The following is a 27,270-nucleotide window of genomic DNA, read 5'->3' as shown; positions in this document are numbered from 1 at the left end:
AATAACAATAAATAAATAAGTAAATAAAATAAAATAAAATAAAATAAAATAAAATAAAATAAAAATAAAATAAAATAAAATAAAATTTAACTGCTATAAGCAGTGGGGAGCTGGGTGTGATTTGCACTTGAGAATGATCACAGGGGGAAGCTGGAGAAAGACTGGAAGCAAGATCAGTTAGAAGGTTCTTGGGAGATGCTAGGTATAAAGCTCTAAAAGCCTGGCCTGTGATGACATCAGTGGGGATAAAGAATAGGGCCCTATGAGAAAGGCATCAGGAGTGGGATGTGTCAGGATATTCTGACAAACTGAATGGTGGAGAGGGGTCAAAAATGAGTGACAGGAAAATGGTGGTTCCATTGTCCCCAGTATCTACTCTTCCCCTCCTCCTTAGAGTAAAAGAATCCTCAATTTTTATCTGGACACATCGTCACCCAGAATACTCCATCTCCCAGCCTCCTTGCAGCTTGATGTGGTCATGTAACTAAGTTCTGGCTAATGAGATGTAAGTAAAGTGATGTGTGCACACCCTGGCTCCTGCATTTAAAGGGAAGGGAAATACATTTCCCCCTTCCCACTGGCAGGACTGTGCTGGTAATTCATCTTGATCCATAAAGATAAGGCCAATACCCTAGGGTTCACAGGGTGGCAAGTCAGAAAGAGCTTAGACCCTCCAACACTGTAAAGCCATCAGCTCTGCTCTGGATTATTTATTCCCCATTTATATGTGAGCACAAAATAATCCTTTTACTTGTTAAAGCCATTGTACATTTGGATCTCTGTTGCAGTAGGAACTGGACAAATGCACTCAGCACTTCATGACAGGCTCAAGGGTCTAGTGCTGTGGGTAGTGGATTTCAGGAGGGAAAAGCTTGGCAAGGCTCTTGGAGCATCCTTTCAATGGCTAGATACAATGGATATGTCTTCACGGTACAGGACCCTGCTCCATGTCCACAGTGACATCACCCAGCCCACAAGGCCTGGCAGAAGGGGAGGTCTTGTGTCACCCCGGGAGACTCCTGAACACAGGCTCTGTATCATAAGGTAGCCAGTCCTTAAGCAAGACAGTGTCTATGAACTGGTCCAGCATGGAAATATGGGCAGGACTAGGGAATGTTCTGAGAAAATTGAATAAAGAAACATGGAACAGCAGAGTTTCATGCAACAACAGTGGGTTATGCCTGGGAAGTAAAAAGAGAGAGAGGCCATGAGGTGGAATGAGGCATAAGGAGAGAGAATCCACATGCACAGAGGTCAATATAGACTGTAAGTATGAGATATCAGGAACTATGGGCTGAGAAAAGGAGAACAAAGAAAAGGGTAAGTCTATCAGGTACATGCCTTGGGACTGCCTGCTAGGTGTCCCGTCCCATCTGGCATCCACATTACCATGGCAGGAGCTGACGAGTTCCTACAAGAAAACCTGGCCTCTTGGCCATTGAAGGATGGGCCAGTTAGGCCCTCTCCCAGGAATTCTGGAGCTGGGATTTAGGAGATACAGTCTCCTGGTTGTCTCAGTTAACACCTGCAGATCTCAGAAGCTACGAGTGGCCAGGTGCAGCCCTGTGGATTGAGGAACAAAAGTGACTGACTCTTCAGCCAGAAAGACTGAAGTAAACAGACTTCTTGGCTTCCCCAGGGCAATCCCTGCTCCCTCCTGAAGACCCCAACAGATACCCACACTTCAATGCCATAGTTACCCTACTTGTTTCCTATGCCCAGTCTCCTCTCTGGCCTCTGTAGCATGGTGTCTGGAATCAGCTATCACAGATGTTGAATTCCAGCTGGACTATTTGGTCACTCAGGCTCTTATTCTATAAACTGGGGATAATAGTTTCCCCTCTGTTCTTGTAAGTGGTTAATTGAAGTATCCACATAGTGCTTGGCCCTTGTGGCAGAACTCAATACACAGTAGAGCACTTCCCCCTTCCCCTGGCCACTTCCACCTTTCCCCCTAGACCTAGCCTCATAAAAATGGCAGCTTGCCTTCACTAATTACTTAGAACTACCCAGGCATCAGTCTTAAAGGTGTTATATGAAATCATCTATTCTTCACAATAATCCTGTGTAGGTATTGATATTATTCCTGTTGTACATATGAAGAAACCAAAGCACAGAGAGGTTATATAACTCTTCCAAGACCACACAGCTAGTAAATACGAGATCTGGGATTTCAAGCCAAGGAATTCTGGCTCAGTGATCATACACCATTGCCCGCCATATTTCCGCAGCACTTCTGGCTTCCTTGCCAGTGACCCAGGCTGGGGAGGGGTGCCCAGCAGCAGGGGGTAGACACAGCTGAGGAAACAAAGCTGCTGCAGGGAGCCAGCATTTAGTCAGTGGCTGACTTGCAGGTCCTACTGGGTGGCCCCAGGACAGAGTAGACCAACAGGCAGAGAGCTGGGATCAGAACAGCTCAGGGGTGAGGATTCCCATGTATTCAGCATTCCTGGGGAAGAAAGCAGCCTTCTGCCCAGGAAGCAGATAGACTGAACCCCACACTGACTAAACTGCCCTTTCGTAGGTAATTCCTTACTGTTCCAAATCCATTCCTTTACTCTCATCCCCATCCTGGAGAGAGAGGGGTCTGGACCAGAGGGAGCCCAGCCAGTGTCTGAGGGGGGTTGCACCTGCCTTCCTCCTGCCTCACTTCCCCCTCCCATACCCCACCCTGCTCCCATGCTCAGTGAAGACCAGGTAACAGCTCTGAGGCCTTTGCTCTGAAGCAAACAGAACCGTCCCATTGTTCACTGGGAGGTAGGGGAGACATTCTCTAATCCCCTCCTGCCTTAGAAGTAACGAAATTTCCATTCTTCTCCAGAAGGGAAAACTACAGGAAGAAACTAGATGCCCTCCTCCACAATCCCAGCAGATCCAGAGCAGGACTGGGGTAAAGCTCAGATTCTGGTCTCCATTCTGCCTGCCTATGGAGTGGGATCACGCTGGTCTGTCTTCCACCCTTTAGTGGCTCAGAAGAGCAGGCCTGGCCCGGGGGGGGGGGGGGCGGGGGGGGGGGGGGGGCTGAGGTTCTGAACACCAATCCTCATGCGTGTAGGGGTGTGGTTTCCCCACATCCAGGCAATTCTTGGGCACCAGCTGGGTGTCCTACCATTCAGCTCAACTCTGACACTACGCCCCTGGAGATAGCATCAGATTCCATAGATTAAAGGCTCCATCCTCCAAGACTGCCCCTTCACACTTCACACGCCAGCCACAAACCCAGGCTGTCACCTGTGCTTCCTACACACTGGCTATAGATTAGAGGTAACAGTGACCCCCTCCTTGGGCTCAATTAATTTGCTAGAAGGGCTCACAGAACTCAGAGAAACATTTAACTTATTACATTGTTACTAGTGACCAAGGCATGAGAGCCCCTGGCTCTGGAGGCCCCAAAGGTTTGTCCACTCTCAGCTGACAAAATCTAGAGAGACAAGTGCTGGTCAAATAAGAACGTTTATTCCAGTAAGACCCACATCAGGAAGACAGTGGACTAACACCCCAAGAACTGTCTTCAAGATGCTGAGAATACTTCTAAGTTTATGTAGGGAATATATGGAACAAAGATTGGTGGGTATATGCAGCTAAACAGCAAAGGTCGGGTTGATCACTGTCATGGGGTGAATTATGGGGGGTACGGTGGCATCAGAACAGTCATTATTGCTTGGGGGGTTAGTTTTGGTGCCCATTACACGATGTTTTGCCTGCTGGGTCCCTTGCTGAAGTTAACAGATAAGCAGGAGGGAAAAAAATAAGCGATTAAGAGGAACAGGTTAAAGGCAAATGGAGTCAGTCAGGGCAATGACTGGGTCCTCCTTTGAATCCCCATGTCAAGTCACCATTCCATTTCAACGGAAGGAGAAGGGATGACGGTCATGTCTTCTGTAAACTACTTCCTGCTGATCAGGGATGACGTAGGGATGTCGGGATGGAAGACTTTGACAGGGTAGGAGACCTTTGTTTCTTGGGTTCCTTCTGAGATGGACAGCAATCTTCCATGGGGGTTCTCACCCACTTACACGTTGTGAGTCCTGACAAAAGTCGCTGTCTGGAGGTGCCTTCCTAATGCAGGTGTGATGAATCCGTGGCTTGACGCCTGCAAGTTTTGAAGTAGGGCTAGTTAGCATCTCGTGAGGACCTGTCCATTTTTCAGTTAACTGATCTTCTGGTCCTTGGTTCTTCCAAGGTCCTTGGTTCTTTAGTAGGACCCACTCTCCTGGCTGAAAAAGGGGGCAGTGTCTGCTCAGGAAATGGTTTGATCTTAGAAAAGACGAACTCGTGTGTAGATGTCAAAATTTGATTCAGCTGCTGCACATATTATTTAATTCTGTTTTCATGTTCTAGAAAGGGGAAAACACCCCTTTTACTCAAGTCGAAAGGGTTTCGCATATATCGTCTCATAAGGGCTCAGTGGGAGCCCTACTTCCAGAGGCCACCCTTATACAGAGGATGGCAACAAGAAGTGGCTTTTCCCAAGTCAGGCCAGTCTCTTGGCACATTTTAGCAAGGGCTTTCTTTAAAGTATGGTTCATTTTTTTCTGTTTTACCTGTTGATGAGGTGGAGGGGAATGATTCCTAACCACAAATTGTTTAAGAAGTACTATTCTACATAATGTCATTGCACATAGCACATTGCATTTTATCTGTTTACGTCTCTCTTTCATACTAAGCTGTGGACTGAGGGCAAGTAGGGAGACTTCATATTTCTTCATCTTTCAATTCCCATTGTGTAGCTTCTGACCTGACAGAGTAGACAATAATAAACTGAATTAATATGTAGGCCCATGCTGGATCACCTAGGACTACGCACGGTGAACATAAGACCAAGGCCTTTGTCCTACTGGACCAGAAACGCTCTAACCCAAATCCCCTTTGTCCAAAGTCAGAATCAGTTCCAGAACTTGGGGAGAGGTTGGGATGACAGATGAGATTGTTACATGCTGCCTTCTTCAAAGGACCAGAGCTACATGTTGATACGACAAGGCTGAATTCCTTTTCTCAGTAAGACTTCATCTTAGTAGCATCCTAGAGAGGGGAGAGCCAAGTGGGAAGTCTATGAGGTTTTGGAGTCTGGGTTAAGGCAATTCAGCAGGGTTTTTTTGTTTCTGGTTTGTTTTTAAAAGTTTATTTATTTATTTTGAGAGGGCACACATGCGAGTGGGGGAGGAGCAGAGAGAAAGAATCCCAAGCAGGCTCCTCGAGGTCACCACACACTGTGAGATCATGACCTGAGCCAAAATCAAGAGCTGGACTCTTAACCGACTGAGCCACCGAAGCACCCCCAACAGTTCTTTTAATAAAGCATTTGATTAGGAACACAATATGATAATTTAAGATTGGTGTCCATAGCAAGGAGAGCATTTTTTTTTTTTCAATGTTTATTTATTTTTGGGACAGAGAGAGACAGAGCATGAACGGGGGAGGGGCAGAGTGAGAGGGAGACACAGAATCGGAAACAGGCTCCAGGCTCCGAGCCATCAGCCCGGAGCCTGACGCGGGGCTCGAACTCACGGACCGCGAGATCGTGACCTGGCTGAAGTCGGACGCTTAACCGACTGCGCCACCCAGGCGCCCCGTGGAGAGCATTTTTAAGGTAAGAGGTTCAAAAAATCTTGGGAATTAAAATTGTCATTTGATTGAACAATTTAATGATCATTTAAATATTTTTTTTGGGGGGGGCACCTGGATGGCTCAGTCAGTTGAACATCCAATTCTTGATTTCAGCTCAGGTCATGATCTCATGGTTCATGAGATCGAGCACTGCTTTGGGCTCTGTGGACAGCAAGAAGCCCACTTGGGATTCTCTCTCTCATCTCTCTCTCTCTCTCTCTCTGCCCCTTCTCCCATTCATGCTCTTTCTCTCACAATAAATAAGTAAATAAACTTTAAAAAATAGGTTTTTTTAAAACTTTGAGGAATAAATTATTTCAACTTTTATCTTCTGGGCCAGTTTCCTGAAATAGTTAATGTATATTGATGAAGACAGTGGAATGGGAATATCATATTAATGCAGATAGTGGCTGTGTGGGTGTAGAAGGTTTCAACTCTCAGGGGTCAGGTGGCCCAACTGAGGGAGAAGAGAGCCGGGGAGGTTCAGAGCTGATGTGCCCAGACACCTATCAGGTTCTCATCAGGATGCTATAAAATAATCCTGCAACAGGAAACTGTCATCCCTCATAATATGATTGATTTTTAGTCACTGGTCCCATTAGAAGCCATTTGGTCTTTCTCTTCCACCTTCCATCTCCCTCTGATGCTTGACTCCATCATTAGGCTGGAATAACTGCTTAAAATCTTCTCACCCAGAGCCTGCCATGGTTTGTGTGAGCATTTGCCAGTGGGCAAGTCACATATGACTGCACTGGTGACCTTTTCCATGCCCCTCCTGGTCTGTGTGCAGGCTGGAAGCAGGAGGCCTGCCCTGAAGCTTCCGAAGTGATTATGCTATTGCAGACATCAGGCAAAATGAGCAAGCCCCGCAGGGGTGAGTACTGATGTGTGGTAGAAAGGTCAAGTAATGCAGCACACAGCCTCTGCTGGAGAGACACAGACGCATCTGGCCCAGACAAGGAGACCTAATCTAATTTCCAAACAGGAAGAACACAGTTCCCTGGGATGAAACACCAGGGCTGATATGCCTAGAAGCTTATTGGGAATGGGAGGTAGGGGATGACTAACATTTACTGAGGGCCCGTACAGCAGTTTTTACACAGCATTTCATGGAAAAGCTTTGCATATACACAATCTTTATCAATAGAATAGTATTTTCAATATCCTAGGAAAGAACTCGGTTTATAGGAAATCTATAGCAAACTTTCTCTCTGAAATGAGGGAAGCATTCTCTGTTTGTTTGTTTTTAATCCAGCTGCCCTCTCTTTGATATTATCCAAATGAAGGTACCGGTCGGCAAGGTCGGCAATTTCTCCTGGACGTGTGCTACCCAGTAGGTGAGGTGGGAGCTGACCTCCCCCCAGCCTCAGCCACATCAACAATCCTCTCATCTCATTTGTTAATTGTGAATAAAATAAAAAGATCTGAAGGAATGAAAAGCCCATTCTTTCTGGAACCTACATCCCATCAAGTGCCACTCTGTGATACATATTTACTCATTTAGAATTGAGAATGAGGGGTTACTTAAAAAAAATAAATATTTGGGGCGCCTGGCTGGCTCAGTCAGTAGAGCATGGGACTCTTGCTCTTTGGGTCATGAGTTCAAGCCCCACGATGGGCATAGAGTTTACTTTTAAAAAAAAATGTAGAATTGGAAATAAGGGAAGCCTTCTTTCCTTCCTTCACTCATTGTAGCTGTCACCTGCTTTTAGGACTCTGATCTCTCTGGTTCTCCTCCTTCAGACCTCCAACTCAGGCTTCTCTTTTTGCTTTGTTTTTGTTTAAAATGGAAAGTTTATTTGCTCAGTACACCAAATAGGATGCAAGGACGGTCATGACAAATATACAGAAACATGCAGATCAAAATAAAACTATAGTTTAAACGAAGGGAAACATATTAAAATGTTATGACAACATATTCCCAAGAGTTTTTTTTTTCTTCAGTTAATTTAACTATACATTTCAATAAAATAAAAGGTAATGGATTAAGGGGAAGTTAGCTTGTGAGTTTTTCTTAAAAATAAAACTCCAACTCTATCAATCCATGCCAGTTAAACACTATAGCTAAAATTTGCAAATAATGCAAAAGGAGATGAAGGAGTTATTTACCTTTTGTGCTTGAATAATCCAGAGGAAAATGGTTACCACAACTACAGCAGGCAAACCGGTAAGACTGACCAAACTAGAACACAGCGTTGTACTAAATTTCAGTCTCAAATCCTGCTAAATGCTCATCATTAGTATGGCACATTTTGATCCATGATATGGTTTAATACCTAGACAGATCCCAATCTGTCTAGGAAGCACATAGATATTACTGTTGCTTTGTTTGTTTTTAAATATATATACATATTTAAAAAGCCAGGTATACTTCCACATACAAAGGCAGGTTTTCCCCAGGAGGAATTTACAGGCAGTAGTCTGGGGTGCAACATGAGGCTGGGTCATGTTGCAACACCATGAGGTGCTGGGTCAAACTGAAGGAAGGAGTATTTTATCTTTTTTATTTTGTTTTATTTTTTGAAATGTTTATTTTTGAGAGACAGAGAGAGCACGCACATCAATGGGGGAGGAGCAGAGAGAGAGGGGAACAGAGGATCAGAAGCAGGCTCTGGGCTAACAGCAGAGATCGTGAGGTCATGACCTGAGTGGAAGTCAGATGCTCAACCAAATGAGCCACTCAGGCGCCCAAGGAAGGAGTATTTTAAAGTGTCATCTAATTCCATGAGAGCAGCCTGGTTCCCACAACGATAACAGTAACTGGGAGCACTAAAAATGGTAACCACATTCTAATCATGACACCAATTGTATCCCTCCATTACAAGCTGGTGAGATCGAGAAGCCAGTGTGAGGCCATTCCCATGGTTAAATGTTTCAGAAAAGTCTTATCCACATGTGTAGCCAGCACCACATGGTGAAATACCCCACCCACCACAATCATCTGGATCTGACCACTACACATCACACACTGGGCCCTCATGTGGAACTTCCTGTAAAGGATCCAAGTCTCTTATATGATCCAGCACATCTAGGGATGGAGAGAGGCCACTGTGGAGGCAGAATATCTGTCCATCTACTAAAGTTGTAAGTAGAAGATAATCAGATAGATCTGTAACATATTTCCAAACATCGGCATTTCTATACTTTCACAGACATGCATTATAAAAGCCATAGACTTGGGTAATTTCGCAGCTTTCGTGGTTTCCTTTCAATATTGTAATGTGTTCTGAGTAATACGCCTTTAAGGCCACAAGGAGAGTCACAGTCTCCACTGAATAATAGCCTCTGTCTACACAGTCGCCCATGAACAGACAGTTTGTACCTGGTGATTTTCCACCAGTTCTGCAGAGTTCAGTAAGCTCAAGAAATTGACCATGCACATCTCCGACACGGTACCTCTTGCACATTTTATTCTTTTGTTAAAATTTCCTTAGCCTTTTTGCACAGCATCTGTACTTGGTTCTGTTAAGCTGTTTACACACATGCAGCTCTTTGGTGAATGCCTAGCTGTCCATGGCTGCCTGAACCCCTTCCCCCCTGTTTCCTTCCCCCTACCCACCCCCCAACCCTGAGTGCCCCATCGCTGCCACCAGCTCCTGGGGAGGTGGGGGGGTGGTGGTGAGGAAGGAGTCTCAGAGCATTTACCCCACCCAAGGCCAGCTGGGGGGAGGGGTGCTAGCCCACCCAGACCTGCCCTGTTGCTTCTGTGTCCACCTCCTGGGAGGGAGTGAGTGAAGGGTGTAGGGAGGTCAGGATGACTTTGGCCCAGGTCTTTCACTAACCACCAGGTGTCTTCCCACCACCCCCTCACCCCCACCCCCACCAGCCTCTACCCATAGGCTCCTCTTTTTTTAAGTTCTTTTTAAAGGCTTCATTCTCTGGCCAACACAAACATGAAAAGATGCTCAACATCACTCATCATCAGGGAAATGCAAGTCAAAACTATGATGAGATATCACCTCCCACCTATCAGAATGGCTAAAATCAACAACACAAGAAATAAGTATCGGTGAGGATGCAGAGAAAAAGGAACCCTCCTGCACTCTTGGTGGGAATGCAAACTGGTGCAGCCACTGTAGGAAACAGCATGGAGGCTCCTCAAAACATTAAAAATAGTTGATCCAGTAATTGCACTACTGGGCATTTACTGAAGAAATACAAGAACACTAATTCAAAGGGATACGTGCACCCCTATGTTTACTGTGGCACTATCTACAATAGTCAAATTATGAAAGCAGCCCAAGTGCCCATCAATTGATGAATGGATAAAGATGTGGTGAATATATATATAATAGAATATTACTGAACCATAAAAAAGAATGAAATCTTGCTATTTGCAATAACATGGATGGAGCTAGAGAGTAAAATGCTAAGCAAAGTCAGTGAGAGAAAGACCAATGCCATATGAGTTTACTCATCTGTGGAATTTAAGAAATAAAACAAATGAAGAAAGGAAGGATAAGAGAGACACAAGCTAAGAAAGACACTCTTAACCCTGGAGAATAAACTGATGGTTACCAGAAGGGAGGGGGGGGATGGGGATGGGTCAAATAGGTGAAGGGGATTAAGGAGGGCACTTGTGGAGATGAGCACTGGATAATGTATAGAATTGTCAAGTCACTATAGTGCACACCTGAAATATAACACTGTCAACCACACTGGAATTAAAATTTAATACTTAAAAAAAAAAAAGGTTTCATCCTCAACGCTTTTCCCCTTTCTCCTCAGAATCCTCAGGACTCCAATGTTACTTTCATCCAAATCATTTCCACTCCTAACACCTTTTCCTGACCCACCTGGCTTTGGGTAACGACTATGCTGGAGTGCCTGACACCCTATGCTATTGACTGTGTCCAACACCCTGATCCAGGCACCTGCCTGAATTCCTTCTGATCTCAGGGCATGCAACTCTAAACAAGGGCTCCCCACTGCCTACAGAATTTCTCTAAACTCTAGCCCTGGATTCAAGATCCGGTTTGGTCTGCCTTCCAAACAGCCATCACTACCCTGCTTGACATACCCTCTAGCTCGACACCACCTCTATGCTTTTCTGGCCTCTGAGAACTTGCTTACAATGTTTTGTCTGCTATTACCCAAGAAATCTTTTCGTGCCCAATTTCTGCACGTTCAGATCTCACCCAGGGTTCTCATTTAGTTCTTTAGGTTTGAAGTAGCAAAACACACGGAAGTAAGTAAATCCCAAAAGGACATCTCCAGTGGGTGTGATATCCTGGAGGTCAATACATGGCACGTATCACTACCTCGGAGGAAAATCCCATTATACAGTAACTGCTGGTAACAGAAAAAAATACATGAAGAGTCACCTATTCCAAGAAGATAGAAAAACAATAAAATAAACCCAAAGAAAGTAAAATAAGGATAGCAGTAAAATTAAAATCAGAAATCAATGATTACAAAAACAAAAAATGAGTTTATAAGTCAAAAAGCTGAATCGCTGAACATACGGGTGTGCTAGCTAGCTTTACAGAAGAAACGGAAAAGAACACAAAAACACAAAATTAAGATAAAGGGAAACTTGTTAGCGGAAATACAGATAAGTAGGAGACATTATATACCACTATAACTTAATACATTTGGAAGTCTGAACGAAATTGATGATCTTTCATGAAACTACATATTCCCAAAACTGGGTTGGAAACACATGGAAACCTTAAACAATAACACGTAGAAATAAACACAATTCTCCTCCAATCAGCCCCAGATCATTTCACATGTGAACCTTTCAAATACTGAATGAACAGATTTTTTGATGCTGTTTAAACTATTCAAGAGCACAGAAAAGTAAAGGAAATACCTTGACTCATTTTACAAAACTGACAAATGACTGATCTGAGAACCTAATAAAGACAAAACTGCAGACAATTTTACTTGTAAAGTGAGTTGAAAAAGTTTAAGAATATACACACACAAACCACATATAAATTGTATATATCAAATCAAGCCAGCCGTACATTAAATAACACACCAAGACCAAGTAAAGTTCATTTCAGGAATCAAGGAATCAAGGATGGTCTCATATTAAGAAATTTAGTAATATAAATTAATCTTAAGTAAGTCAGAGACTTTACTTAATCAAAAATGCATTCATTGGGGTGCCTGAGTGGCTCAGTTGGTTAAGCATCTGACTTCGGCTCAGGTCATGATCTCACAGTCCGTGAGTTCGAGCCCCGCGTCAGGCTCTGTGCTGACAGCTCAGAGCCTGGAGCCCGTTTCAGATTCTGTGTCTCCCTCTCTCTCTGCCCCTCCCCTGTTCATGCTCTGTCTCTGTCTCAAAAATAAATAAACGTTAAAAAAAATTTAAAAAAAATGCATTCATTAAGATTTGTACACCTATTCCTCCTTATAAGCTTCTTAATAAAATGAAAATAGAGGTTCTCGGCTGGCTCTGTCAGCAGAGCATGTGACTCTCGATCTCGCGGTTGTGAGTTGCAGCCCCACATTGGCTGTAGAGATTACTTAAAAATAAAATCTTTAGGAGGACCTGGATGGCTCAGTCGGTTGAGCGTCCAACTTTGGCTCAGGTCATGATCTCGCGGTCTGTGAGTTCGAGGCCTGTGTCAGGCTCTGTGCTGACAGCTCAGAGCCTGGAGCCTGCTTCGGATTCTGTGTCTCCCTCTCTCTCTGCCCCTCCCCCGCTCATACTCTGTCTCTGTCAAAAATAAAATAACATTAAAAAAAATTATTATAAAAAAAAATAAAATCTTTAAGGGGTGCCTGGGTGGCCGAGTGTCTGACTCTTGATTTCAGCTAAGATTGAGATCCATTGAGATCCCCAGGTTGTGAGATAGAGTCCTGTGTCAGGCTCTGCACTGAACGTGGAGACTACTTGAGACTCATTCTCTCTCTCTCTCTCTCTCTCTCTCTCTCTCTCCTCCCCCCGTCTCTCTCCTAAATAATAAACAAAATCTTTCCAAAAAAAAAAAAAAAAAGAAAATGAAAGGTATTCCTTTATCTTAGTGAAAGTATTTCTCAAAACCAAAGCCAGGATGTGTTTAAAATGCTAAAACACCAGAAACATTTCTGATCAAGTCAGATTCAACAGAGGGCCTAATACTAACAGTGTTATTGAATATTATTCTAGAAGCTCCTGCCAATAGAAAAGGACTGAATTAAAATGTGTAATTAATAGAAAGGAGGTTGCAAAATCATCATTATTTACAAAGCATATGATTGCACATCAAAAAAACAAAAACAAAAACAAAACACCAGCTTAAGCCTACTAGAAAAATAAAAGTGAGCAAAGAGATTATTTTAAAAATTAACAAAGTGGCACCTGGGTAGTTCAGTTGGTTGGGTGCCTAACTCTTGATTTCAGCTCAGGTTATGATGAGCCCTGCATCAGGCTCCTCGCTAATAGCATGGAGCCTGCTTGGTATCCTCTCTCTCCATCTTCCCCTCCCTTGCTCGTGCTCTTTCTCTCAAAATAAATAAACTTAAAAAAAAAAAAAAAAGAACCTGAGCAAAGGCAACCAAATGGAGTTGCCCCAAATGGAGACCTCCACAAAGTCATATAACAACAAAGTTCTTGAATAAGTAGGATATATGTGAAGAACTCCAATGCCATTAAGTACAATTCACATACTTAAATGGGAGAACTCCCTCCTAAAGTAAAGCTACTAGAAAAATCTAAAAGAGATGTTAAAATAAATACACTTCAGATATTTGAAGGAAGAAAGAATAGCAGAATTAACCATAAATAGGACGTGGGTGATTCTCTTACCAGCCATGACTCAAGCCATTAAGGTTTCCAGCCTCACCTGCTCTGCCAGAATCTGTTCTCTGTGACTGCCTCCTCTGGCACACAAAGGGAACAACAGGCTGCAGTGACTACTTGAAGCCAATCTGATTTTTGTTTCTACACCTAGCTCCAAGAGACAGACTCAAGGCTAGGGAGGAGAGAAAGGCAGCAACACAGGGAAGCCTAGGGAGAAGATGATCACATGGGGGCAGGGACAAGTCACTGCCCAAGAAAAGTAAGCACTTCCCCAAACACCTTTTAAGACACTTAAAATTTTTTCATGTGGAATATAAAGAAATCAGGTGGGGAGTGTAGTTAAAAGTGTGGACACTTCATTTTGAGGACCCACTGTTTTTTAAGGGCTTGTCTAGGAAACGGGTAGCTTATTAGACCCCTCTTGGCTGGCAGGCTTTTGGTGAGCCAATGGACTATTACCTGCTATCTCAGCCATGTGCCACCTTGGGACCAATCCTTACCTAAGTCAGCATTTAAAAAGCTACAGCCGGGGTGCCTGGATGGTGGCTCAGGTCATGATCTTGTAGTTTGTGGGTTCAGGCCCATGTTGGGATCTGTGCTGACAGCTCAGAGCCTGGAGCCTGCTTCAGATTCTGTGTTTCCCTCTCTCTCAAGAATAAATAAACATTAAAAAAAATAAAAATAATTAAAAAAAAAAAAGGCTACAGCCAAGGGGCACCTGGCTGGGTCAGTCAGTAGAGAATGTGACTCTTGATCTGTGGGGGTTGTGAGTTCTGGCCCCACGTCGGGGGTAAAAGTTACTTTAGAAAAAAAAAAAAAAAAGAAAAAAGCTCCAGTCAAGCACCCTGCTGTCTACAAGGGACCATCAGTCTTCCAGGTTTCGCCAATGTGGTCTTTCAATTGCCTGTCTCCAGGCTGGGGCTGAAGAGAGCTTCCTGGAGGAGGTGATACTAACTGCTAAGTGGAAGGAATTTCCAGGTGACAATGGGGAGGAGGGCTCTGAAGTTCCCGGGAGCAGCCTATGGACAAGGCAAAGGAAGAGTGCAATGTGTTCTTAGAGCTGCCAGTCCAGAGAGGCTGGATGGGGAAGTGTAATGAGAGAAGACAGAAACCAGTGACAATCTCTTTAAAATCTTTGTTGCCTTGATTTAATTTTTTAAACCTTTATTTATTATTGAGACACAGAGAAACAGAGCATGAACAGGGGAGGGGCAGAGAGAGGAGGAGACACAGAATCCAAAGCAGGTTCCAGGCTCAGTTAGCACAGAGCCCAACGAATTCACAAACCGTGAGATCATGACCTGACGCTCAACTGACTGAGCCACCCAGGCGCCCCTACCTTGAATTAATTTTTAAACTTGTTTTCACTGTCTTTTGAGCACACACAGCTTTTTAAATTAAAAATTTCCTAATTAGAATATAAACTCTTGAATGGCAGAGAGTTTGACATATATCTTTCCTCCCAGCAGAGTCCTATCTTCATCTGGAGAGACCTACTGCCAGATGACAATGCTCAAATCCAGAATCCCTGGAAGCATCAACAGGCAATGATGATTAAAACCCCTAAAGACCCATAAGCTTTCTGCCCTGGTGCACCTAGGCTCTGCTTGGAACACAGATTCTTCTGTTCCTAAACCCCTTAGCAGAGGTGGGAGGGGCTCTGGTGCTGGAGGGGCAGGACCACACCCTCCTTACTCTGGGTGAGACAGCAAGGATCTTGCTTTTGAGCCTCACTTCTTTCTTTCTTTAATTGTTCTTTATTGTTGTTGGAGTCTTTTCTTAAAGTTTATTTTATTCTGAAAGAGAGAGAGAGAGAGAGAGAGAGAGAGAGAGAGAGAGAGAGAGAGAAATGTGAGCAGGGGAGGAGCAGAGAGGAGGCTCCACCCTGTCAGCCCAAAGCCCAACAAGGGGCTCAAAACTACAAACTGTGAGATTATGACCTGAGCCGAAATCAAGAGTCAGATGGTCAACTGACTCAGCCACCCAGGCGCCCTGAGACTCACTACTTGCATCAAGTTGTTGCTATGTTAACTTTTTAACAGTTTGCTTGCAAAGTTAATAATTTTTCAAGTAATGGATCAGGGGGAGGGGGTCCACATGTTCCCAGGAACAATTTAATTTCATGTTTTAATTTGGAACCAATAAGAAAAAAAAAGCCTAATATAAGCATCTTCTAGGTTTCTGCCTCAGTATGAGAGCTGCTTCTGTCTTGGCATGCTGGGGGAAGGCAGGCTCCCCAGTAGGTTTGAAGAGAAATACCATGTGAGAATCAGGTCTCCTAAAGACAGGCAGAATTCTAGAGAGCCTGTTCTGGAGTGGGTAGGACGACGGTAATCATGCTGTGAACAACTATTAAATTCCAAAAGAACAACTTTGTAGATATGGCTATATTAATGTTTTTCATTTCACTGGCTTTGCAGCTTTGTAATTCAGATATAAGTCTGTCTCCATTTCCTACTTGTAGAAGAGCCTTAAACCGAAGGAGTTTAATGTGCACAAAGCCCAATGTAAGTAATTAGGTAACAGAAACTTTTGTAACAGAATTTTTTTTCTTTAGAAGTCAGGCAAATCTGTGAGGCTTTGGACTTCAAGGAGGGATGGTGCTGCTGCTGGGACCTCGTGCAATCTGTCAGTTTCAGGGCCTGAGTGGGGACAGTGTGTCCCCATATACAGCTGAGGCGGTAGGCTGCCAACAGTTATCTCCAGGACAGGCTATTACAAATGTTACCACTAAAGACATTTTGGTTAGCCCTCCCACTGTTCTATGCAATAGGGAGACTCGATAACTTTGCCTCTCTGATTTGCAAATCCAGATTTTGTTCGGAGAGCATGTTAGAATGGAAGAAAAAAGATGGCTGCTGATCTCATTAACTGCAGGTGGGACAGGGCAGTTTTTTCCAGATGAACTGTACTCAGAAGATTCATACGTTTCAGGAAATCATGCACCCATTGAAAAAGAAGACTAAAATCACGAAAGCAGGCAAGAAATTTCAGGTAAGTGATTCAGGTCGCTATCTTTATAGTACCCACATGAATGTTCAAAGTATAACAGGTTCTCTGGAGTAGGTAAGAGTGCTGTTTATTGAGTAATCTCTACAGTCATTGTGGGACTCCAACTTATGACCCTGAGATCAAGAGTCACATGCTCTTCTGACTGAGCCAGCCAGGGGCCCCTGGGGATACCTGCTTATTTAGATGTTGGTCTATTTATAGTTCTGATGAAAACTGGAGATCATCTAGGCTTGCTTGAAACTTCAACTTTGTGCCTGTAAAGGTTACAGTAGTCTTTTATGTTTCAAATGTATTATCTAGTACTCTTGCTTACTCTTTTTTTTTTTAATTTAATGTTTGTTTATTTTTGAGAGATGGAGACAGCGTGAGCAGGCAAGGGGCAGAGAGAGAGGGAGACACAGAATCCGAAGCAGGCTCCAGGCTGTCAGCACAGAGCCCGACGCGGGTCTCAAATTCACAAACCAAGAGATCATGACCTGAGCGGAAGTCGGAAGCTCAACCAACTGAGCCACCCAGGCGCCTTATTGCTTACTCTACTCTTTAAACCTTACAGTATGCTGTAAGGATTAATGATCTTGTTACCAAACAAGAAAGAAAATTTCACAAGGGTTTTCCACGTCTGAATTGTTATATTATCTCAAAAGTTTAAATAAGATGATCTACCTCCATTGTTCTTCTAACTGTCCAGTATATTACAATTCCACTGGTGTGCTTGGGAGGGTGAATAATTCTTTGGACTTTTTGCTAGAGTTATGGTGTCATCATGATTAAGTGGTGAACAGCAGAGAGTGATAAGCTTCAAGTGATAATGTCGTTATTTTTTTTGCTATGTCTTTAGCTTTGATGATTAAAAAACGAATTCTGTGTAAAACCAAAAGTGATAAAGAAGAGAAACAGAGAAGGAAAAGTCATGCAGTATCTTAATCAAGACTGGGCAACACTGGAGTAGTAAATCTGTTTAGCAGTTCAAGGTCCCAAGGTTTTTGTATTTCCTTTGAAGAACTTGAGCTGACACAATGTGTGGCTTTGACATCATGGACCAAAATACTCCTTTACCTTGGGATGGCAGGTGCAGCAAATCTGCATGACTCCTCAAAAAACTTCCCTGAATCTGGAAATCATCAGCTTCAACTACAAAGTTTGGCCTTGGCCTTCAAAGTGAAAACCTTGAAAGAAAGGACTGTATGAAGAATCCAGCCTGCACAGTTGGTAAGAATGCTCCATAGTGCATCACCTGGATGCATTCTGTTGCTTCTAACTCTGTGTTGGTTGAACTTTCTGTCCTTTCCTTTATATTAATCATTTTCTTTTTAAGGAGAGAAAGAGTGTGTGAGTGGGGTAGAGGGGCAGAGGGAGGGAGCGAGAGAGAGAATCTTAAGTAGGCTCTATACTCAGCATGGAGCCTGATGCAGGACTTGATCCCACAACCCTGAGGTCATAACCTGAGCCAAAATCAAGAGTCATGCTCAACTGATTAAGCCACCTAGGAGACCCCCCCCAATTATTTTTGAGGCATAATTGACATATAACACTTGTAGAAGTTTAAGGTATACATCATTTTGCCCCCTTTTTTTTTTAATGATTATTTTGAGAGAGAGACAGAGCATTAGTGGGGGAAGGGCAGAGACAGAGGGAGACACAGAATCTGAAGCAGGCTCCAGGCTCTGAGCTGTCAGCACAGAGCCTGACGTGGGGCTCAAACTCATGAGCCGAGCAGTGAGATCATGACCTGAGCTGAAGTCGGATGCTCAACCGACTGAGCTACCCAGACGCTCCTATTTTGTCCGCTTAATCTTAAAACTTATACCTTTGTTTCTATTCTTTACCTCTGACTAAAGGTAAAAATAATTTTTCTGTACTTAATTTGTATCTTGTTTAATCAGGTCTTCTTCTTCCCCCTAAGTTTTAGCTACCTCCTTCTTTATCCTAGGATCTTCTCCTTTAATTCCATTTTTAAAAAATTCACCACCAAAGTCTCTGAGCATAGTTTTGATCAGGACATTCCCCTAAATGTAACCCTTCAAAAGCTCCCAGGTTTCAGTAAATCAGAATGGCTCACCTCTAACTCTAGAGCAAAAATACAAAGGGAGGCCCACACATCCTACCTGTGAACATTTAAAATTATAAGCCTAGCAAAGTACTACAAACATGCCTTCATAAGGACATAGCATGCCACGTTCTAGTTCAGAATTCTCAGGCCTGTCCGAGTTCCATACCAGGTCGTTGGACAGGAGAATCACCTCTGGGCCACTGCCAAAAGCCTCCTCCTACCTGCTGCGCATTCTTTGGAGGGTTTGGAGGGTTCTTATTATATACAGGTGGACATCCAGACTCATCCCCACCTCTCCCCAAACAACCGCACTCCATCAGTCCATGCCCAGCTTTAGGGCCCAAGCATATGCATACCGGCTATCTGTTTTTAGGTTAGGTAGGTAAGAGGTGCTAGAAAACCCTAGTATAGGGCTCCAAGCTGTTTAGCCAGGAAATTCGGGGAGCTTGGCTAGAAGGTAGGGGGAGGGGGAAGGCTCTCTGAGCAGGCTCCTCCCTTAGCTTCTTGGACTCCTTTTGTGGGATGGGGTGAAGGGAGGGTCCCCACCGCACAGGGATTAGAATTAGGGGGAGTTTAAGGGCAGTGGTGGCCTCAAAATTTGTTTGTAAACACACTAGGTCCTCTCCACACTTCTTCCCTAGAGAACTGTCTTCTCCAGCTCTGCTCTAAACACAAACTAAAGTGAAACCCAGAAGAGCAAGGAGACATAAATATAACCCTAAAGTGAAATAGAAAATGAGTAAAAGAAGGGAATTAAACTACATTAAGAATAAGAAAAAGGTAAATATTGGTAAAAGAAATGAAACAAAAAAATTAAAGTTTATTTGAGAGAGTGCATATGCACAAGTGGGTGAGAGGCAGAGAGAGGAAGAGAATCCCAAGCAGACTGACAGCACAGAGCTCCGTGCAGAGCCCAACGCGGGGCTCGATCCCACGAACCGTGAGATCATGACCTGAACCAAAACCAAGAGTAGGTCAACCAACTGAGTAGCCCTCAACCAACTGAGGCACCTAGGCACCCCAAAACAAAAATTAATAAATTTTAGAAACCCTAAAGGAAATATGATGAAGGCTATTTAATGTAAATGAGACAAAGGCTAAAACCAACGGAAGTTAAAAACATGAAACTAGAGGAGATAAAAGATTTAGTGGGTAGAAAGAGGCCCAGTTCAGCAATGCAGGGAAATGTGAGAGAACAAGTCCTTAAAGATGTACACTTAAAAAAAAAATCACAAGCTACAAGTAGATAAATAGGTATGGAGCCTCATCATAATACCCCATGACATAATGCAACCAGGTTTGTATTCTCACTAGAATTTTGAAAGTTACATAGGTACCACTTTTTTCCTATTGTAATGTGTTTTCAATTACATCCTTTGTTGGCAGCCAGAGGTGAGCTGGCCCTTGGAGTTGAGACAGCTGAAACCGCGAACACGGTTTTTGAAAGGAATATGGATAATATTTAGCAAAAGCCATGAAATGACCATGCTCTTTGATCCACTCATTCCAGTCCTGCTAGACAGTCCTACGGCAGGAGTCCTATAGGGCTGAAAAAAGGGAATGTTCCAATCTTAAAAACTTCCAATTTTATGCTTATGCTGACTACAGAAGTAAAACCAAAATGTCCAAAGGCAGGAGAAAGATGTAACAAATGATGGTATATTTGTCTGAGGAATCATGCAGCAACTAAAATGATGATTACTAAGACTTTTAATGAAAAGATATCATTTAAGGGACACAAGCAGAAAATAAAAATCATTGTACTCTAAAATTGCACAAGGTATGCAAATCACCTTTTATTTTAATTTTTACAAATGTTCATTTTTTATTTTTGTATGAGAGAGACACAGAGCACAAACAGGGGAGGGGCAGAGAGAGAGAGGGAGACACAGAATCCAAAAGCAGGCTTCAGGCTCCAAGCTGTCAGCACAGAGCCCGATGCGGGGCTTGAACCCACAAACTGCGAGATCATGCCCTGAGCTGAAGTCTGGCATTTAACTGACAGAGCCACCCAGGTGCCCCTACAAATCACTTTTTAAAAAATCATTGCTCTAAGGGCGCCTGGAGCATCTGACTCTTGATTTGGCTCAGTCATTTCTTGGCTCAGTCGAAATCATGATCTCGCAGTTTGTGAGGTCAAGCCCCGTATTAGGCTCTGAGCTGACAGTGCAGAGTCTGCTTGGGATTCTCTCTCCCTCCCGTGTTCTCTCTCAAAATAAATAAACTTAAATAAAAACAAACAAACAAAAAACCCAAAACCAATGTTCTAACAGCTGTGATGTTTCAGTGATAAATGATGGGTAACTTCCCCTTCCTTCCCTTTCACAAGTAAGATGCAGGTACCCTCAGCTTATCACAGAATCCCAAGACCTCTAAATTGTCACCTTCTGATTCTGCTTCCCAGGCACTGTCCTTAGGCTTAGGAACATTTGTCATCCCTGTCTGGCTTGGAGGCTGCACTGTGCAGCTCAGAGAACTCTAAGGCAACAAATATCAAATTATTCACTTTTAGCAGCTTGAATTTATTCTTCAGACTTGAGTGGGGGATCTGCATGCACTGATCTGACCCTAAAAACTGGCAAAAGGAAAACATCACGTTCCTTATTAACCTTGAGCAAATTTACCAAGAAATTGTAACTTCTCCCCTCTAATTCCAAAACTGGCTGTGGCTGTTATCTATTATTTCTTGACTTCTTCCACGTCTCATCTTAAGTCTATTTCCTACGATGAACCTTCCAAGGCTTCTCAATCCCCTTTCTGCAGGTTCCCAGAAAACACAGTACACTTCCCCTTATATATAACTCACAATTCTTTCTTTAATGCCTGGCTTTCCCACTGAGACCACAAACTCTACACAGTCAGAGAATGTCTGTTTTAGCATAAAGATGTTCAGAATCTTGGTATTGAGTTGATATCTTCCCTTGTGAGAAGAGATGGTCATCTCAGTCTCTAACAGCCTGGCCTGTGCAGTCTGCCTGGGGGAGATTACCACATACTTCCAAAGAAAAACTAACAATGAAATAAAAGTCAAAAACGTGGATTTTTTTTAGAAGAGCTTTAGGCTTGAGCCACAAGGAAGCAATAGGAATTCTCTGCAGGAGTCCTCTTCAGTGCTGGGTTTTCCAGGCTGTTCTATCTACCTGGAAGCCCTTCTTTTTGTCTTTGCCCATCTAACTTCTAGGACCTTCAGGCTTAGTATGGGTATCACCTCCTTTAAGTCTTTGACTTCCCAGAATATGCAGATTTGCAGGGAGCAATTAGTTTCTGAGAATGGCTGGAAACCATTCAAGGTCTGTCGCAAAGAATTTGTTGATCCACTGGTACCTTCTAACTCTCTTCATATGCTAACCTTACAGAGACAAGGACAGGATGTGGGTAGGGATTTAGTCCCTAGGGTGTTCACACTTCTTTAAAAATCTGGAGGCAATTAGGAACATAAATGGTACAGCCACTATGTAACACAATACCAAACCTCCTGAAAAAATTAAAAATTACCATATGATCCAGCAAGTCCACTTCTGGGTATTTATCCATAAGAACTCAAAGCAGAATCTTAAGAGATATTTATACACTCATGTTCATTACAGCATTATTCACAATAGCCAAGAGGTATGAACAACCCAAATGTCCACGAACAGATGGATAAAGGAAATGTGGTTATACACACACAGTGGAATGTCACACAGCCTTAAAAAAAAATGAGATCCTATCACATGTTACAACATGGATGAATTTCGAGAATATTATACTAAGTAAGCCAGTCATCAAAGGACATATATTGATGATGTCACTCACGAGAGATCTAAAGTAGTCAAAATCAGGAGTGCCCTGGTGGCTTAGTCAGTTAAGTGGCTGACTTCGGCTCAGGTCATCGTCTCACAGTTTGTGAGTTCGAGCCCCGCGTTGGGCCCTGTGCTGACAGCTCAGAGCCTGGAGCCTGCTTCAGATTTTGTGTCTCCCTCTCTCTCTGCCCCTCCCCCACTTGCACTTGGTCTCTAAAAAATAAAAGAATAAAAATTAAAAAAAAAGTAGTCAAATCATAAAAACAAAGTAGAAAGCTGTTGCTGGGGGAAAGGGAAGAGGGAATTAATATACACATAGTTTTAGTTTTGCAAGATAAAGTTCTAGAGATGTTGCACAACATGAATGCACTTAACACTAAACTGTACACCTAAAAATGTTTAAGATGGTAAATTTAATGTTATGTGATTGTGACCACAATTAAAAATAAATTAGGGTGTCTGGGTGGCTTAGTTGGTTAGATTGTATTATGTTAAATTAAAGCAGTCAGAGAAAAGACAAATACCATAGGATTTCACTCATATGAGATCATGACCTGAGCCAAAACCAAGAGTCAGAAGCTTAACCAACTGAGCCACCCAGGCACCTCAGGAAGGGAATTCTTAAAATACTTTAAAAGCATGAAACGGAAGGCAAAAACAATTATTAGTTTGATTACATAAAATAGTAAGGATTTCTACTCAAAGAGGATACAACAGCCAAAATTAACAAATGAGTAATGAACTGGGAGAATGTATTTGTACCCTCCAAAAATATGAGGTTACTATCCAGACATACAAAGAGGGTCTTGTAAATCAACAATCAAAAGAGCCTTGAGTGCCTGGCTGGCTCAGTCTGAGAGCATGTGACTCTTGATCTTGAGATTGTGAGTTCAAGCCCCATGTTGGGTGTAGAGATTACTTAAGGGGAAAAAAGAAGGGGGGGGCAGTCATTGATAAAAGAGCAAAGCTTATGAATCAGCAATAGAGGGTGAAATCTAAATGACTAAAAATATAGGGACAGCTAGCTTCTCAAGTTCAGTAATTAGAGAAATACAGATCTTCAACAATGGGATACTATTTTACATCCATTATGTTGGGAAAAATTAGAAAAGTTGAGTGAGAGGTTCCCTGGGTAGCTTAGTCGGTTAAGCATCCAACTGTATGTATTTATTTACTTCTTTCAGAGAGCTAGAGAGAGCGAGCGAAGAGCACGAGCATGAGTGGGGGAGGTGCAGAGAGGGAAACAGAATATCTGAAGCAGGCTCCAGGCTCTGAGCTGTCAGCAGAGCCCAACTTGGGACTTGAACTCCAACCACGAGATCATGACCTGAGCCAAAGTCAAGACACTTAACTGAGTCATCTAGGTGCCCCCGGTGCCCCAAGCATCCAACTCTTGATTCTGGCTCAGGTCATGAAGTGACAGTTTGTGAGACTGAGCCTGGCATTGGGCTCGAGCTGACAGCGTGGAGTCTGCTTGGGATTCTCTCTCTCTTCTCTGTCCCTCCCCTGCTCACACTCTCTCACTCTCAAGATAAACTTAAAAAACAAGATGTAGAAGTGGGAACTCCAGTCAAATATACAAATAGCCAAAGTACTTATGACAACAGAACTCTGACCAACAACTTCTATAGCAATTAGCCTGGGAAGCCAAACCACCTTTGCAGCAACTGGCCCAGGATGGTCAGACTTGGTCAAGGACTACCAAATTCCCTATGTTGGTTCCCATTTCCAACTTGGAACCAACCAGAGAAGCCATGTATGTTCCCCAAAACCCGAACATAAGATGCCCTGTTTGTAGTTAGCTTCCCATGCCAATAACTTTCAGTAGGAGCGTATGGAGCCTTCCCTTTAACAATGTAAAGCTCTTCCACTCCCAGCTGACTTTGAGTCTGCGAAATGCTGGCCATGGAAGCTGACTACTTTATCATAGCTAGGTCTGAATGAATACCACGGGTTTGTTTTCATCCAGGTGGTCTTCACCTATTTTCACAAAATGGAACCATTGTGAAGAGCAACCTGGCAATACTGAGAGGAATTAATCATAAGCTCACTTCAGGAGCCAACAGGTACTCTTTTTGAGGTCCATACGGGGTCAGAGACGAAGATGTTCATAAGCAGCATTGTTGCAGGGTGGGGTAGGGGGTTGGAGCAGCCTGGGTGTCCACCACTAGACAAAGTGATAAAGTAGTGTGGATAAATACTGTAAAATTCATTAGAAATCTTGAGTCTTACGTACATACCAATATATACATCTTTTTAAAAATATATAAGATCTGGGGCGCCTGGGTGGCGCAGTCAGTTAAGCGTCCGACTTCAGCCAGGTCACGATCTCGCGGTCCGTGGGTTCGAGCCCCGCGTCAGGCTCTGGGCTGATGGCTCAGAGCCTGGAGCCTGTTTCCGATTCTGTGTCTCCCTCTCTCTCTGCCCCTCCCCCGTTCATGCTCTGTCTCTCTGTCCCAAAAATAAATAAACGTTCAAAAAAAAAATTAAAAAAAAATATATATATATATATAAGATCCAAAGCATAATTCCTTTCACATAAATTAGAAACACCATCACTCACAAAAGGACATACTTTAGAAGAAAAACATCAGTGAACTATAGGACTATTAGTGGGTGGGAACCCTTTCCAGGGAAGGGAACGTAGGAACGAGGGCCAGATAAAAGGGAAAATACAACAGGTTTTGTAGACTTGATAGAGTAGCAAGGACTAAAGGATATTACCAACAGAGTTTATTTTTTTTAATAAAGTTTATCTTGAGAGCACACGCACATGTGCACCAGCACGAGCACAAGGAGGGGAGGGGCAAGAGGGAAAGACAGAATCCCAAGCAGGCTCCTCACTGTCAATGCAGAGCCCAATGAGGGGCTTTAACTCACAAACCACAAGATGATGACCTGAACTGAGATCAAGAGGCAGACGCTTAGTGTAGGACTTTGGCTTATGTCGTGATCCTTGTGGTTCCTGAGTTTGAGCCCCACATTGGGCTCGCTGCTCTCACCAGAGCCTGCTTTGGATTCTCTGTCCCCCTCTCTGCCCCTCCCCTGCTTTTGCTCTCAAAAAAATTTAAGTAATCTCTACACCCAACTTGGGGCTCAAACTTACAATTCAGAGATCGAGTTGCATGCTCTACCAACTGAGCCAGCCAGGGGCCCCCTACTGTGTACTCTTGTCTAAAAATTCTTACCCCTCCACACACCAGTGGAAAAAGCAACTTAAATACTATTCCCAAGTAAATCCCACAACAAAGGGGGTTTTGACCTTGTAGGTGTAGGTCAAAGTAAGCATCCAAGTTGGAGAGGATTACCTAACAGGCTTGTCTCTCAATCTGGTCATTGAAAGTATATCAGCATCAGCAGAATTGCTCCTTGACCTATAATTCTCCACCCTCACATGTCTACAGAAACAGGTTATTAGTCTAAAAGAAAGCAGTGCATGGGTGTCAAACGGGGTTCACAAACACTATATAAAGTTTCCTGGGGCTGCCATAACAAACTATAACAAAGTAGGTGGCTTAAAACAAAAACACACAATTCTGGAGACTAGAAGTCTGAAACTAGAGTATTGACAGGATCATGCTCCCTCCAAAGGATCTAGGGAAGAATCCTTCCTTGTGACTTAACCCTAGTTATGCAAGATGTTTTACCACTGGGGGGAGAAGGGTGAAAGGTACATGGGACAGTACTATTTTCTCAACATCCTGTATCATTTCACAAGCAGAGCAAAAAAGTACTTTTAGTTTTACAAAAGTAAAGAAAAACTAGGAGGGGCGCATGGATAGCTCAGTCGGTTAAGCATCAGACTTCGGCTCAGGTCGTGATCTCGCGGTTGAGTTTAAACCCTGCATCAGGCTCTCTGCTGTCGGCACAGACCTGCTTCAGATCCTGTAACCCTCCCTCTCTTCCCCTCCCCCACTCATGCTCTTTCAAAAATAAATGAACATTAAAAAAAGAAAACTGGGATTAAAAACCCTGTTAGCCAGTAATAGCAATACAATGCAGCAAAGTAGGATAATGGGGTACCTATGATTAATATCTTCAGTTTTCCCACCTACATGCTCACAACATAACTGAAAATGGACTCCTGTGGTGCTCATTCTAAAAACTGGGGTGGGGCAAGTGCCTTGGCTGGCTCAGTCGGTGGAGCATGTGACGCCTGGTCTTGGGGTTGTAACTTCGAGCCCCACACTGAGTGTAGAGATTACTTAAAATAAAATCTTAAATAAATAAAAATAAAAAATGGAGGACAACCAGCCTTACTTTAGATCTATTGGCCATAAAGAAGGATTTCCCATCTACTGAGGTGTATCATGTTGGGCACAAATATCACCTTGCAGAATCTTACAAGACACCCACGAGGAAAGAATGAACCCAGGTACAGATGAAAGAACTGAACTCAAGAAGCATTAATAACTTGCCTGGGGTCACACAGTAAAATTAGAACTCCAAGCCAGGTGTACTGAGGCCAGGGCATTTGAAATAGCAATCAGTTTGCAGAAAGGCCCATGAAGGCCAGAGTCAGAAGGACTGAACTGAGAAAATAAGTGTATTTTTTTTTTTTAACGTTTATTTATTTTTGAGACAGAGACAGAGCATGAACGGGGAGGGGCAGAGAGAGAGGGAGACACAGAATCGGAAGCAGGCTCCAGGCTCTGAGCCATCAGCCCAGAGCCCAACGCGGGGCTCGAACTCACGGACCGTGAGATCGTGACCTGAGCTGAAGTCGGACGCTTAACCGACTAAGCCACCCAGGCACCCCAAGAAGTGTATTTCAAAAGCTGGACTTTTTTTTTTTTTTGTAAACTGAATATACTAAATAAGCCCTTGACACAAAAGCCATAAAATGATTACATCATTCTCTTAATTTCTTCAGTTATCAATACATTACAAATCATTTTTTTTATTCTAGACTAACAATTGACAATACATTTGACCTCTCCCTTGGATGGGTTTATGTAATAAAACGTAAAATTTAACTATATTAATGACAAAATAGATTAGAAAGTGTAAAATAGAAAACATAAGCAAATGAAGCATAATCAAAGGAAAAACATTTAATATAAAGATTCAAGATTGACATCATG

At 43.1% G+C, this 27,270-nt stretch overlaps 1 pseudogene; it reads right to left on the bottom strand.

Moving 5' to 3' along the window:
* Positions 1-8,051: 8,051 nt before the first annotated feature.
* Positions 8,052-20,840, bottom strand: LOC115519724 (annotated as a pseudogene).
* Positions 20,841-27,270: the final 6,430 nt, after the last annotated feature.

The sequence above is a fragment of the Lynx canadensis genome, chromosome C1 (genome assembly GCF_007474595.2).
Source record: "Lynx canadensis isolate LIC74 chromosome C1, mLynCan4.pri.v2, whole genome shotgun sequence".
Taxonomy (NCBI): domain Eukaryota; kingdom Metazoa; phylum Chordata; class Mammalia; order Carnivora; family Felidae; genus Lynx; species Lynx canadensis.
Note: the sequence above shows the minus strand (reverse complement) of the source record. Positions and strands in the feature narration are given on the sequence as shown.